Below are 13752 nucleotides of genomic sequence, written 5' to 3'. Positions count from 1 at the left end.
ATATGACCAAGTCATATCGTAACACAGTAATTCATTAACTTAAACTTATTTCACAAAGTTAAGGAAAAGACAAAAGTCAAACACATTTTGAAAGCAGTGCGTGAAAGCATTTTGACAAGTGTATCATCTGTGTGTTGGAAAATGAGACATTACTTAGAATCTCAGCTACGCAAGTCAGAGATATATAGAAAACATTCAGAGAATCAATATTTGAAATGGCAACAGCAACAACAACCAAACTGCTTCTGTCAGGAGAAGACATGGAAAAAGTAGTGTTAAAAACAAAATAGTCTGTCACATAAATAAATAAATAAATAAATAAATAAGTAAAATAGCATGATTATAACATGTTAGAAACAATGAACATAATGGTGTACATCTCATAAAAATAAATATGTTTTTCAAAAACTGGGTACAGTGTATAGAAAAGCAACTATCAAAAATCTTAGGTATAAATGTGTGTTAAAATTAAAAAAAATTCCATTACATATATCAGCTGCAAGGGGGGTAAAACTAAAACTGAAAATGTATTATTTGTAGACAGAATTCCGAAGTTTAAACATTCAGTGATGACCCAATTAGTTGTTCTTCAGTTAAAAAAATGCATTAAATTTGTAATCTACTAAAATTTAAATACTTCATTACAAATTCATCATACGGATTGGATTCAATAAGGCCTGCATGGTGGCACTGTTTTGTATTGAGTAATTGGCTCTACATGCTGTGTAGAGCCACAGAAACATAGTAAACATCCTGGCATGCTAATTACTGCATAAGCAGCTGAATTGTCTGCTAGTCAACCAATCAAGGATGCAGAAGCTGTTCAACAAGCTATAAAACAATTGCGTAGACTCACTGCAGGTTTTGCCAGTGAATTCAAAAACCTATTGGAATACAGCCACAGAACTACTCTATACAATAACAATGTTGAGGCTGCTGTTTCTCTTATACATGTGTATGTGCAACAGGTCCAAGTCTATGCAGCAGCTCCTGCTGCCAAGTAGACCTTAGCTGAGAAGGATGTTTAGACCCCATTTAACTTTTCACAGTCTGCATGATATGGAAATTATAGAGTGCTACAGGGTGGATAGAGACACTCTATGGGAAATCTGCAACCTCCATCATCCTCAACTTGAGAGCAAGGGCAAACTGGTGAGAACCAGTACCTGTGGAGACTAAGATGTATGTAGCACTTAGAATATAAGCTACAGGTACATTCCATAGACCAACAGGGGATATGCTGGGGGTGTCACAGGCATCAGCACCCAGAAACCTACATCAGTTCCTGAATGCTATGCTACAACATGTCAGTGACCACATATGTTTTCCCAGTGCACTTGAAGACAGAAGTGCAACTATGCTGGATTTCTACCCAGTAGAACACTTCCTTGAAGTGTTGGGTGCCATAGACTGTACAGACACTGAAATCAAAGCACCACCTGGGTAACAAGAAACGGTGTACATAAACAGAAAGGTCTTCCACTCCATTAACTGCCAGGTCATGTGTGACACTATGGGAACCATCCTGAAAATGTGTACTAACAAGTTGGCAGTTACCATAACTTTCATATCTGCCCCAACTCTCAACTATATCAGAAGTTTTCAAGGGGGGATATCCCACAAGGTCATTTACTGAGGGATTCAAGGTATGCAGTCAAGCTGTGGCTGATGATGTCCATCAGAAAAGTGCACACACCCACCAAAGAACACTATAATGAGGCATACGCTCAAACAAGAAATATCATAGAGTGAGTGTTTGGGGTGCTGAAGTCACAGTTCTAGTGCTTAGATACACCAAAGGGAGCCCTGCAGTACAATCCCTACACTAGTGCTGAAATTTTCACTGTCTGTACTATCCTTCACAATAGTATCTTGAGCAGGATAACCAAGGGGAAGGGCCACACATAACACCACCATGGTTCAACGTCGCCACAGCCACATGCAGATGAGGATTCACAGGGGGAACCGCCAGCTGCAGTGGGTGTAGGTAGACATACGCATGAACAGTATACCCTTACCCTGACCAAGAGGCAATGGTTAGCATACATGCTCAAGGCCTAAGGGGGTAAAACTCATCCTATACACATACATACAGTAAAACTGATGCCAGACAATGTTTGCAACCTTTACTTACTCATGTAATGGCTGTGTACTGCTAGCATCACAAAGAGTCAGCTATGCTTTAAAACACTTGTAGTTGATGGGCTATCAAGGTAAGTGTTGAACCTGGAATAGGAAAATAAATGACTAATAATACAAATGAATGGCAGAGCCTTGCATAATGCTACTTGCTAATGTAACTAACTAGAAGATGGGTGATTTTTACAGCAATGGCATTAATATATGACAGCAGTGACTTATGTCAATAGATGTATTCACTAGCATCTAATAGGCCTCATGTATCAAAGATACACACATTGGAAAACCATGTAAGAAAGCAGTACAATTTTCAAAAGAGCATTACAAACACATATATAATAAACACTCTGTCAGCTATGCACCCTGTGCATCAGACAAAATACTTATGTGTCTGTTAATCCAAGAACTATTAAATCAAGGCTATGGCGCAGTTATCATCATTTGAACAGGGTTTTGTCTGGGGGGAGGACAGGAAGCCTAGGCTGGCACAAAATGTACAGAGTGCATGTCAGAAAGACAGACTGGTAGCAGACATTTAGATAAAGTATCAAATGACAGCGGAGACAGAATAGTCTGTAATTCTCATTAATGACCCATGTGTGTCTGTCTGGGCAGTCAAGTTGAAATGTGTGTGTTAGTATCAGCAAGAGTTCTGTGCTAGCTCAATGTCCTGATTTGTTGCATAGGTGTGAGCTGTGCATGGTAGAGATAACAGTTCATTGTCATCACCTCCCAAGTGTGAGAACTGACTCTGCCAGAATTTTCACTGGCATGGCCACGCCCATGGCCAAATGTGCTGCTGCTACCTGAATGTGAATGATGTGTGCTAGATGAGCTTTTCTCATGAGTACAACCAGGACCATGACCCCACAGCTTATCACATCTGGGTGTGGACACCTCAGTCACTGACGGAGCATTGGAAGTGGTGCCACTTCTGGAGTGTGACCGGGTATGGCAACATTGGCTAACATGATGTGATGTTAGTGACCTACATCCACATGGATGCAGCCTCCCTCAGACGTTCCATCACAGATACTACCGTTTCATCTTACCATTAATCCAATCCATTGAACTGGTCAAACAGTGAATGCAGTCATGCATGTCAGCCTTTGCCATATCTACAACCCTAAGCATGTTCTCAGAGGCCCTAGTGGAATGTGCCTGTGCCTCCATGATGGGGCTAAACATACGTTGAGTGGCAAGTAAAGACACGCCAGGACTGGGTGGAGGCTGGACAGCAGGCCTCCTCCAAGCATCCTTAACAGCTCTCTTGCATGGCACCTTATCCACACTTTGGCTGTGGCTGGAGTCAACTGGCACTGAAGCCATAGTAACCACACTATCCTGATCAAGTGTGTCAAAGTCCACCTGTCTAACATCTGAGGACTCACTGGAATAGGTATGCATAGTCCTACTAACTGTGTCTGTGGGAAGTACAGGGGGTGGCTGAATGTCAACCTCAGTGTTAGATTCAACCTCTGTACCCCCAAATCTGCTTGTGTTTGGCCACAATCATCACCAGAGCTTGCCGAAACTATGTCCTCAGGTGGTAAGAGTCCTACACTTCCACTATCAGGATTACCTGTGATAATAAGCAACAAACACATGAAAGAAATTAAAAACTACACAATATTTAAAACAATGTATATGATAACAAACTGACAGTGGTCACATTATTGCAAATGATACAGCAATAGACACTTCACTCATTACGCCCACCTCACACATACAGATAAGTGCATATCTCTGAAGAATTTTCATCGATAATCAAATAAAAATATTTGCCTTATCATGTGCAGATGACTCCACATTTAGTGGTGGTGGTGGGGGGGGGGTGGTCCTAGAAGAAATGACGCAAGTTAAGGATACAATCATCACAATTGCAATAACACAGGGGGAGAGTGAATACACAATTTTTGCCTAGATGCCCATTAACAATAATGAAACTTGGCTGAAACATCCACCTAAAGTCCATGTCTAATGAACAAAAATGTGTCATTAAGTATCTTAAGTTATCAATAAGTTCATCCAAGAAAAAAACAAATTAAAAAAACAAATACCATGAAGTATTAGTTACATTTTTCTATATTTTACTATGCAACCAAATCTTTCAACTTAACATTTGTTCCCTTACCTGTAATCTCCTCCTGGCACATACTTGTCCTCCCAGAAACAGCAGCACCAACATCAATCACATATTGGTGTGTAGTTTCCACTGAGCCCTCTGGATCTCTGACAGTGGACAGGAACTTTTCATTTGCTGTCAGTGGTGACTCTGTAGCAGCCCCTCCCTCATTGCCAGCTGTTCATAGGTGTGTACTAGGCTAATGGCCTTGGAGCATTTACAAGCCTAGGCAATAAAAGTTCCTTGGCATCATGCCACCCGATGTTAGTTCCTACTTCTCTGGGCTGGTGAAATCATATCAGTGGCTGTATGAGCCACCTGATCATAAATCATGGTGTGCCCCACCCATGTTATCTACATCACTGAATATCTGTTTCCAGATCTTAATGCTGACAGTCATATCCCTACATTTGCTCTTAAGCAGAAAGGTGCCATGGCATCTGATTGCCACCATGAAGTCATTTTCAGAGTCACTGAAAGAGGGTTTACGTGGATTTGTACGCTTGGGTGGCATAATCCTATGTGACATAAAACAGAGAGGGAAATAACACATAAATGTTTCATAATGAATGTCCTACTTATGTGTGTGTGTGTGTGTGTGTGTGTGTGTGTGTGTGTGTGTGTGTGTGTATGTATGTGTATACATATATATATATATATATATATAATTTTTTTTTTCAACATTAAGCAGTGGAGACACTGATTTTAGTTCTTAAATGTGAAGGTTATGTGGCTATACCATATCACGAGTACACAAAAAACAATGTTTGGTCCAATAAAAGGAATGCCACTTTAATAATGTCTTGTTTACCACAGAAAGAAGAGTGTGACTATGCAATCTCTAGAGCAAACCTCTTTAAACACACACACTTTTATTGTGACATCACTCAAATGGCACTTGGCTTCCCTACCCCAAAAGAACAGACAAATGAAAAATTTGTGCAAATCAAGGAATACCCCATAATTCAGTTGTTTATTTGCTTTCCACACAATTCTCACAACACGTCTACACATTTTAAACAGAAAAGTCTATTTTATATGATTGCTAGTCATCTCACTGTGCCCAGCACTCCCTTGGAGATGTCTATGGGTCATCTTAGAAGCATAACACCCCTTTGTCATTGACAATATAGTAAATTATATTTCTCTGGAATAACATGCAAAATTGTAAGATAACTCAGTTTTAAAAATAACACTTGTGATGAAAGTTAATAGGCCGTTTATCTGTGAAAGAATGACTAACCAAATGCCTTTGCCAACAGTGAACTATAAGGTGTGCATATGGATACATTTTCCATTTTCTAATACATGTATACAAAAATTGTCTTTGTAACATGTTAACATATCTAGAATGTATTTGAAAAATACACTCATACCTTAGCAAGACCAGAAGCCTTTTCTGCAGATAAATCAAAAGGAAAAACAATCTTTATGTTCTCCACATACAGAAGTCTCCTCACCTTCAAGTTCCCTAGCTACACGGTTACCTTTTTATAGTGTAGATTCAGGCCTCTGTGCATGATGAAGTTGCAAATAAGATGTGAACTCATTAAATTTGCGAATCCCAAATTTATGACTTCATATAGCAGGTGTAAACTTAGTATAGGTACTACCTCACTGCTAGTTACTAATGTATTGCAACTGTGAATTATTAGTTTGAGGGAGAAGGAAGACAAAAATAGCAGTTCAGACTATCTTACCTATATGTCACCCAGGATACACTTACAAAGCATGGAAGTAATGTAGCAAGCTTTTAAATAGAAGTGAGCAGCACACAGTTGTCATTTTTTACTAATAACCAAACTCTCCTGTCTTTCCTGAAAACTGTGTTTCAGTGTCATGTCATCTTATTATATATTTAAAGGCAATGATAGAAGACCTGTATAATGTATTTCTGAGAGTACAGCACAGATAAGAGTAGAATGAACACAATACCAATAGAAAACAGAGCTGCATTACTGCATACAATACTCATAACTGGTTGTGTGATCACACATTTCAATAAATCTGTAAACAATACATGTAGAAAAAAACTGAAAGTATACACGTGTATATATCTTGCTAATAATGTGAAGAAAATGGGATTTGCTTGTATGTAAAATGATTTGCTTTACTGCTGTAAAGTTGTTTATGTGGCGGAAATAAGGCACTCCTAGTATGTTTGTTAGTTTCATTAGTATGATAGTTCAAACCCAGAGTTGTGTTAAACTCTGTAAGATGTGTTAAAATGTAATTTGTAATGTTTGTTTCCTTTTTTATTTGTATGACATGCAGCTTAATGCTAATACTGTGAAATGGATAAATAAAAGTTAATGGAAATTTCCTATGATGAGGACAGCATACATTAAAGCTGTGAATCAAGTGTGTGTGTACCATGCCTGGTAAGCACAATGAAGCACACAGCACACATGATATGCAGATCATGGTTCACATCCCACATTTATCTTTTAATGATGTAAACTAAGAAAAATTTTTACTAATACATGTTGAGTCTTACTTGTCTTGTTTTGCATTGTTCACCTTCATACAAACATGGCATAATGCCCCAGACAACAAGCAGACATTGTCAATTTCTAAAATTATACATTGATACAATTTTTGCCTTCCATCTCACAAACACACTGAGCGGCATCATGTGGTAGTCAGCAAGCTATCACAACACTTGCAGTTCCACAAGACTTGCAGAAAATAAGCAGATATTGTCAATTTCAAAATTATACATTGTTACATCTTGTGCATTCCATCACGCAAACATGCAAAGTGGCATTGTGTGGCAATTAGCATGAGTCCACAACACCTGCAGACTTGGCAATTTCTAAAAAGATACATTCTAACATGTGCGGTCTTCCACCATACAAACATGGTACATGGCGTAGCGTGGGGGTCAGCACTCATACAGAGTATTGATTTAAAGTGTTATAGAATGTATTTAAATATATTTATGTATGTGTGATAGAATGTATTTAAATATATTTATTTATATATATGCCTTTTAATTGCTCACTGTTTTTTGTTGCCAGTATTTTTATATTTAAGGGACAGAAAATTATAGTTTGTAAATCTGATGAAGTTCTGTTGTTTATAGGAATGAAAGCACTTGGCTCATTAAATGTTGTTGACTTTCATGGAGTGGTGTTTTTTTATTTTAAGTATATTTACACAGTACTTTTTTGTAGTTTGGTTACCTTTGTTTTGTGTCTACTACACTTTCTGTAATGTCATAACTGGATCTGTTTTCCAGAATTTAAACAGGAAGAAGTTGTGGTGATGGACTGAATGAATTTACTTTGCTTTTAAACTGCAGGGAACAAATGAGAAGCCAGATGGATATTAACTTAGTAGAACAGGACCAGGCAATTTGACTGATAATACCAATGGTCGTTCAATCAATTTATTAATGAACCAAGCTACATTTGCTGCAGTTTGCTCTAAGAATTTACTTAGTAATTCAGACAGTGATATTGATAGAAACTATTCTGTGAATTGTTCCAGGACTAACATAGACATCAGTGAGTTGTTTGTGCAGAAACTTGATTTTGGAGGACCTGAGAATGTACATATTTTTTCAGATAAAGAAAAAAAGAAGGAACTTACTCTCAATGCAAAAATAAAGAGTTTTGAAATGGCACTTAAGAAATATTGCACACTTCAGATGGACAATTCATGTTTAATCATTATATTTATACTAAGCGCATGCCTAAAGGCTTACACATTTTTTCAAATTTCCCAATGGTCATAGCAGGTTTCATTTTACATCATGAATTGATAGAACTATTTGACTGCACTGTTTTTGAACTTATGGAATTAATGGTACGGGACAACTTCTACAAATGAAATGCTTGAGCAATACAGCTTTTGAAGGAATCTATTAATAAGGATTTGTTATTTTCTGATTCTTCTAGCAAGTTTTGCACTATTTTTGAGCATGTGGAGGATTATTAATATTTAAAAGGAAGCAGAAGAAGATTGGCAAAGATTAAAGGGATTACAGGAATAAGATGGCATGTCCCTCTCCACAAACTGGTTGGAAACATGTGAATCATATACAACATTGTAGTTTTTCCACTTTTAATAATGATAACGGCTTGAACGTAGATGGATTGGACAAAGCTTTTTAGAGGAATGCAGTCCACGCAGATTAAAGAGGTTAGAGGAGAAGAAAAAAAAGGGAATAAGAGAGAAATTTCAACCCACGCCTATCAATGTGAGACAGAATTATCAGAGAAGAAATTATGTGAAGAGGCAGCCTTATCAGCAAAGCCAATATCAGCCAATTTGAATAGTTTGACATCTTCTAACCACATGACAGCTAATATTGTAAAGTTTTGTGACTTTAAGGTTGATTACAGCTGTGTTTGGCTCTCTTTTTAAAAAGGATTTTATATATGTCCTATCTTATTACCCTAATGTTGTTGATGTTTTATTGGAGCTTAAACTTTTTTAAGAAAATTAAACTTTGAATGTATTTTGGCTTCTAAACCAGACTCTACTTCTAGATTATATAGGAAAATGACTTTTAACATACCACGTTTGCCACCTATTGCTTTTTTCAAAAAGTTGTGTGAGAACTACATTACAGATTAGTGGAAAAGTATTAGTTACATTTTTCTATATTTTACTATGCAACCAAATCTTTCAACTTAACATTTGTTCCCTTACCTGTAATCTCCTCCTGGCACATACTTGTCCTCCCAGAAACAGCAGCACCAACATCAATCACATATTGGTGTGTAGTTTCCACTGAGCCCTCTGGATCTCTGACAGTGGACAGGAACTTTTCATTTGCTGTCAGTGGTGACTCTGTAGCAGCCCCTCCCTCATTGCCAGCTGTTCATAGGTGTGTACTAGGCTAATGGCCTTGGAGCATTTACAAGCCTAGGCAATAAAAGTTCCTTGGCATCATGCCACCCGATGTTAGTTCCTACTTCTCTGGGCTGGTGAAATCATATCAGTGGCTGTATGAGCCACCTGATCATAAATCATGGTGTGCCCCACCCATGTTATCTACATCACTGAATATCTGTTTCCAGATCTTAATGCTGACAGTCATATCCCTACATTTGCTCTTAAGCAGAAAGGTGCCATGGCATCTGATTGCCACCATGAAGTCATTTTCAGAGTCACTGAAAGAGGGTTTACGTGGATTTGTACGCTTGGGTGGCATAATCCTATGTGACATAAAACAGAGAGGGAAATAACACATAAATGTTTCATAATGAATGTCCTACTTATGTGTGTGTGTGTGTGTGTGTGTGTGTGTGTGTGTGTGTGTGTGTATGTATGTGTATACATATATATATATATATATATATATATATATATATATATAATTTTTTTTTTCAACATTAAGCAGTGGAGACACTGATTTTAGTTCTTAAATGTGAAGGTTATGTGGCTATACCATATCACGAGTACACAAAAAACAATGTTTGGTCCAATAAAAGGAATGCCACTTTAATAATGTCTTGTTTACCACAGAAAGAAGAGTGTGACTATGCAATCTCTAGAGCAAACCTCTTTAAACACACACACTTTTATTGTGACATCACTCAAATGGCACTTGGCTTCCCTACCCCCAAAAGAACAGACAAATGAAAAATTTGTGCAAATCAAGGAATACCCCATAATTCAGTTGTTTATTTGCTTTCCACACAATTCTCACAACACGTCTACACATTTTAAACAGAAAAGTCTATTTTATATGATTGCTAGTCATCTCACTGTGCCCAGCACTCCCTTGGAGATGTCTATGGGTCATCTTAGAAGCATAACACCCCTTTGTCATTGACAATATAGTAAATTATATTTCTCTGGAATAACATGCAAAAATTGTAAGATAACTCAGTTTTAAAAATAACACTTGTGATGAAAGTTAATAGGCCGTTTATCTGTGAAAGAATGACTAACCAAATGCCTTTGCCAACAGTGAACTATAAGGTGTGCATATGGATACATTTTCCATTTTCTAATACATGTATACAAAAATTGTCTTTGTAACATGTTAACATATCTAGAATGTATTTGAAAAATACACTCATACCTTAGCAAGACCAGAAGCCTTTTCTGCAGATAAATCAAAAGGAAAAACAATCTTTATGTTCTCCACATACAGAAGTCTCCTCACCTTCAAGTTCCCTAGCTACACGGTTACCTTTTTATAGTGTAGATTCAGGCCTCTGTGCATGATGAAGTTGCAAATAAGATGTGAACTCATTAAATTTGCCGAATCCCAAATTTATGACTTCATATAGCAGGTGTAAACTTAGTATAGGTACTACCTCACTGCTAGTTACTAATGTATTGCAACTGTGAATTATTAGTTTGAGGGAGAAGGAAGACAAAAATAGCAGTTCAGACTATCTTACCTATATGTCACCCAGGATACACTTACAAAGCATGGAAGTAATGTAGCAAGCTTTTAAATAGAAGTGAGCAGCACACAGTTGTCATTTTTTACTAATAACCAAACTCTCCTGTCTTTCCTGAAAACTGTGTTTCAGTGTCATGTCATCTTATTATATATTTAAAGGCAATGATAGAAGACCTGTATAATGTATTTCTGAGAGTACAGCACAGATAAGAGTAGAATGAACACAATACCAATAGAAAACAGAGCTGCATTACTGCATACAATACTCATAACTGGTTGTGTGATCACACATTTCAATAAATCTGTAAACAATACATGTAGAAAAAAACTGAAAGTATACACGTGTATATATCTTGCTAATAATGTGAAGAAAATGGGATTTGCTTGTATGTAAAATGATTTGCTTTACTGCTGTAAAGTTGTTTATGTGGCGGAAATAAGGCACTCCTAGTATGTTTGTTAGTTTCATTAGTATGATAGTTCAAACCCAGAGTTGTGTTAAACTCTGTAAGATGTGTTAAAATGTAATTTGTAATGTTTGTTTCCTTTTTTATTTGTATGACATGCAGCTTAATGCGAATACTGTGAAATGGATAAATAAAAGTTAATGGAAATTTCCCCTATGATGAGGACAGCATACATTAAAGCTGTGAATCAAGTGTGTGTGTACCATGCCTGGTAAGCACAATGAAGCACACAGCACACATGATATGCAGATCATGGTTCACATCCCACATTTATCTTTTAATGATGTAAACTAAGAAAAATTTTTACTAATACATGTTGAGTCTTACTTGTCTTGTTTTTGCATTGTTCACCTTCATACAAACATGGCATAATGCCCCAGACAACAAGCAGACATTGTCAATTTCTAAAATTATACATTGATACAATTTTTGCCTTCCATCTCACAAACACACTGAGCGGCATCATGTGGTAGTCAGCAAGCTATCACAACACTTGCAGTTCCACAAGACTTGCAGAAAATAAGCAGATATTGTCAATTTCAAAATTATACATTGTTACATCTTGTGCATTCCATCACGCAAACATGCAAAGTGGCATTGTGTGGCAATTAGCATGAGTCCACAACACCTGCAGACTTGGCAATTTCTAAAAAGATACATTCTAACATGTGCGGTCTTCCACCATACAAACATGGTACATGGCGTAGCGTGGGGGTCAGCACTCATACAGAGTATTGATTTAAAGTGTTATAGAATGTATTTAAATATATTTATGTATGTGTGATAGAATGTATTTAAATATATTTATTTATATATATGCCTTTTAATTGCTCACTGTTTTTTGTTGCCAGTATTTTTATATTTAAGGGACAGAAAATTATAGTTTGTAAATCTGATGAAGTTCTGTTGTTTATAGGAATGAAAGCACTTGGCTCATTAAATGTTGTTGACTTTCATGGAGTGGTGTTTTTTTATTTTAAGTATATTTACACAGTACTTTTTGTAGTTTGGTTACCTTTGTTTTGTGTCTACTACACTTTCTGTAATGTCATAACTGGATCTGTTTTCCAGAATTTAAACAGGAAGAAGTTGTGGTGATGGACTGAATGAATTTACTTTGCTTTTAAACTGCAGGGAACAAATGAGAAGCCAGATGGATATTAACTTAGTAGAACAGGACCAGGCAATTTGACTGATAATACCAATGGTCGTTCAATCAATTTATTAATGAACCAAGCTACATTTGCTGCAGTTTGCTCTAAGAATTTACTTAGTAATTCAGACAGTGATATTGATAGAAACTATTCTGTGAATTGTTCCAGGACTAACATAGACATCAGTGAGTTGTTTGTGCAGAAACTTGATTTTGGAGGACCTGAGAATGTACATATTTTTTCAGATAAAGAAAAAAGAAGGAACTTACTCTCAATGCAAAAATAAAGAGTTTTGAAATGGCACTTAAGAAATATTGCACACTTCAGATGGACAATTCATGTTTAATCATTATATTTATACTAAGCGCATGCCTAAAGGCTTACACATTTTTTCAAATTTCCCAATGGTCATAGCAGGTTTCATTTTACATCATGAATTGATAGAACTATTTGACTGCACTGTTTTTGAACTTATGGAATTAATGGTACGGGACAACTTCTACAAATGAAATGCTTGAGCAATACAGCTTTTGAAGGAATCTATTAATAAGGATTTGTTATTTTCTGATTCTTCTAGCAAGTTTTGCACTATTTTTGAGCATGTGGAGGATTATTAATATTTAAAAGGAAGCAGAAGAAGATTGGCAAAGATTAAAGGGATTACAGGAATAAGATGGCATGTCCCTCTCCACAAACTGGTTGGAAACATGTGAATCATATACAACATTGTAGTTTTTCCACTTTTAATAATGATAACGGCTTGAACGTAGATGGATTGGACAAAGCTTTTTAGAGGAATGCAGTCCACGCAGATTAAAGAGGTTAGAGGAGAAGAAAAAAAAGGGAATAAGAGAGAAATTTCAACCCACCGCCTATCAATGTGAGACAGAATTATCAGAGAAGAAATTATGTGAAGAGGCAGCCTTATCAGCAAAGCCAATATCAGCCAATTTGAATAGTTTGACATCTTCTAACCACATGACAGCTAATATTGTAAAGTTTTGTGACTTTAAGGTTGATTACAGCTGTGTTTGGCTCTCTTTTTAAAAAGGATTTTATATATGTCCTATCTTATTACCCTAATGTTGTTGATGTTTTATTGGAGCTTAAACTTTTTTAAGAAAATTAAACTTTGAATGTATTTTGGCTTCTAAACCAGACTCTACTTCTAGATTATATAGGAAAATGACTTTTAACATACCACGTTTGCCACCTATTGCTTTTTTCAAAAAGTTGTGTGAGAACTACATTACAGATTAGTGGAAAAGAAAAAAAATATGTTTTATAATCTCACAGGTGAAAAAAAAAGTTACAGATGAAATAACCAATGACAGAAATTTGAGAATAATGAAACCTGATATATGTGGAAGAGTTGTCATTATGGATCATCACATGCACTCTTCTAAAATGTTAAATTGTTTGACCAGTGGTGAATTTTTTTTCAGATGTTTCTCTCAATTAAATTAATATTGCATATTATAGGATAGATATGTTATT

This window comes from Protopterus annectens, chromosome 2.part0, assembly GCF_019279795.1.
Source record: "Protopterus annectens isolate FY-2018-M chromosome 2.part0, PAN1.0, whole genome shotgun sequence".
Taxonomy (NCBI): domain Eukaryota; kingdom Metazoa; phylum Chordata; order Ceratodontiformes; family Protopteridae; genus Protopterus; species Protopterus annectens.
Note: the sequence above shows the minus strand (reverse complement) of the source record.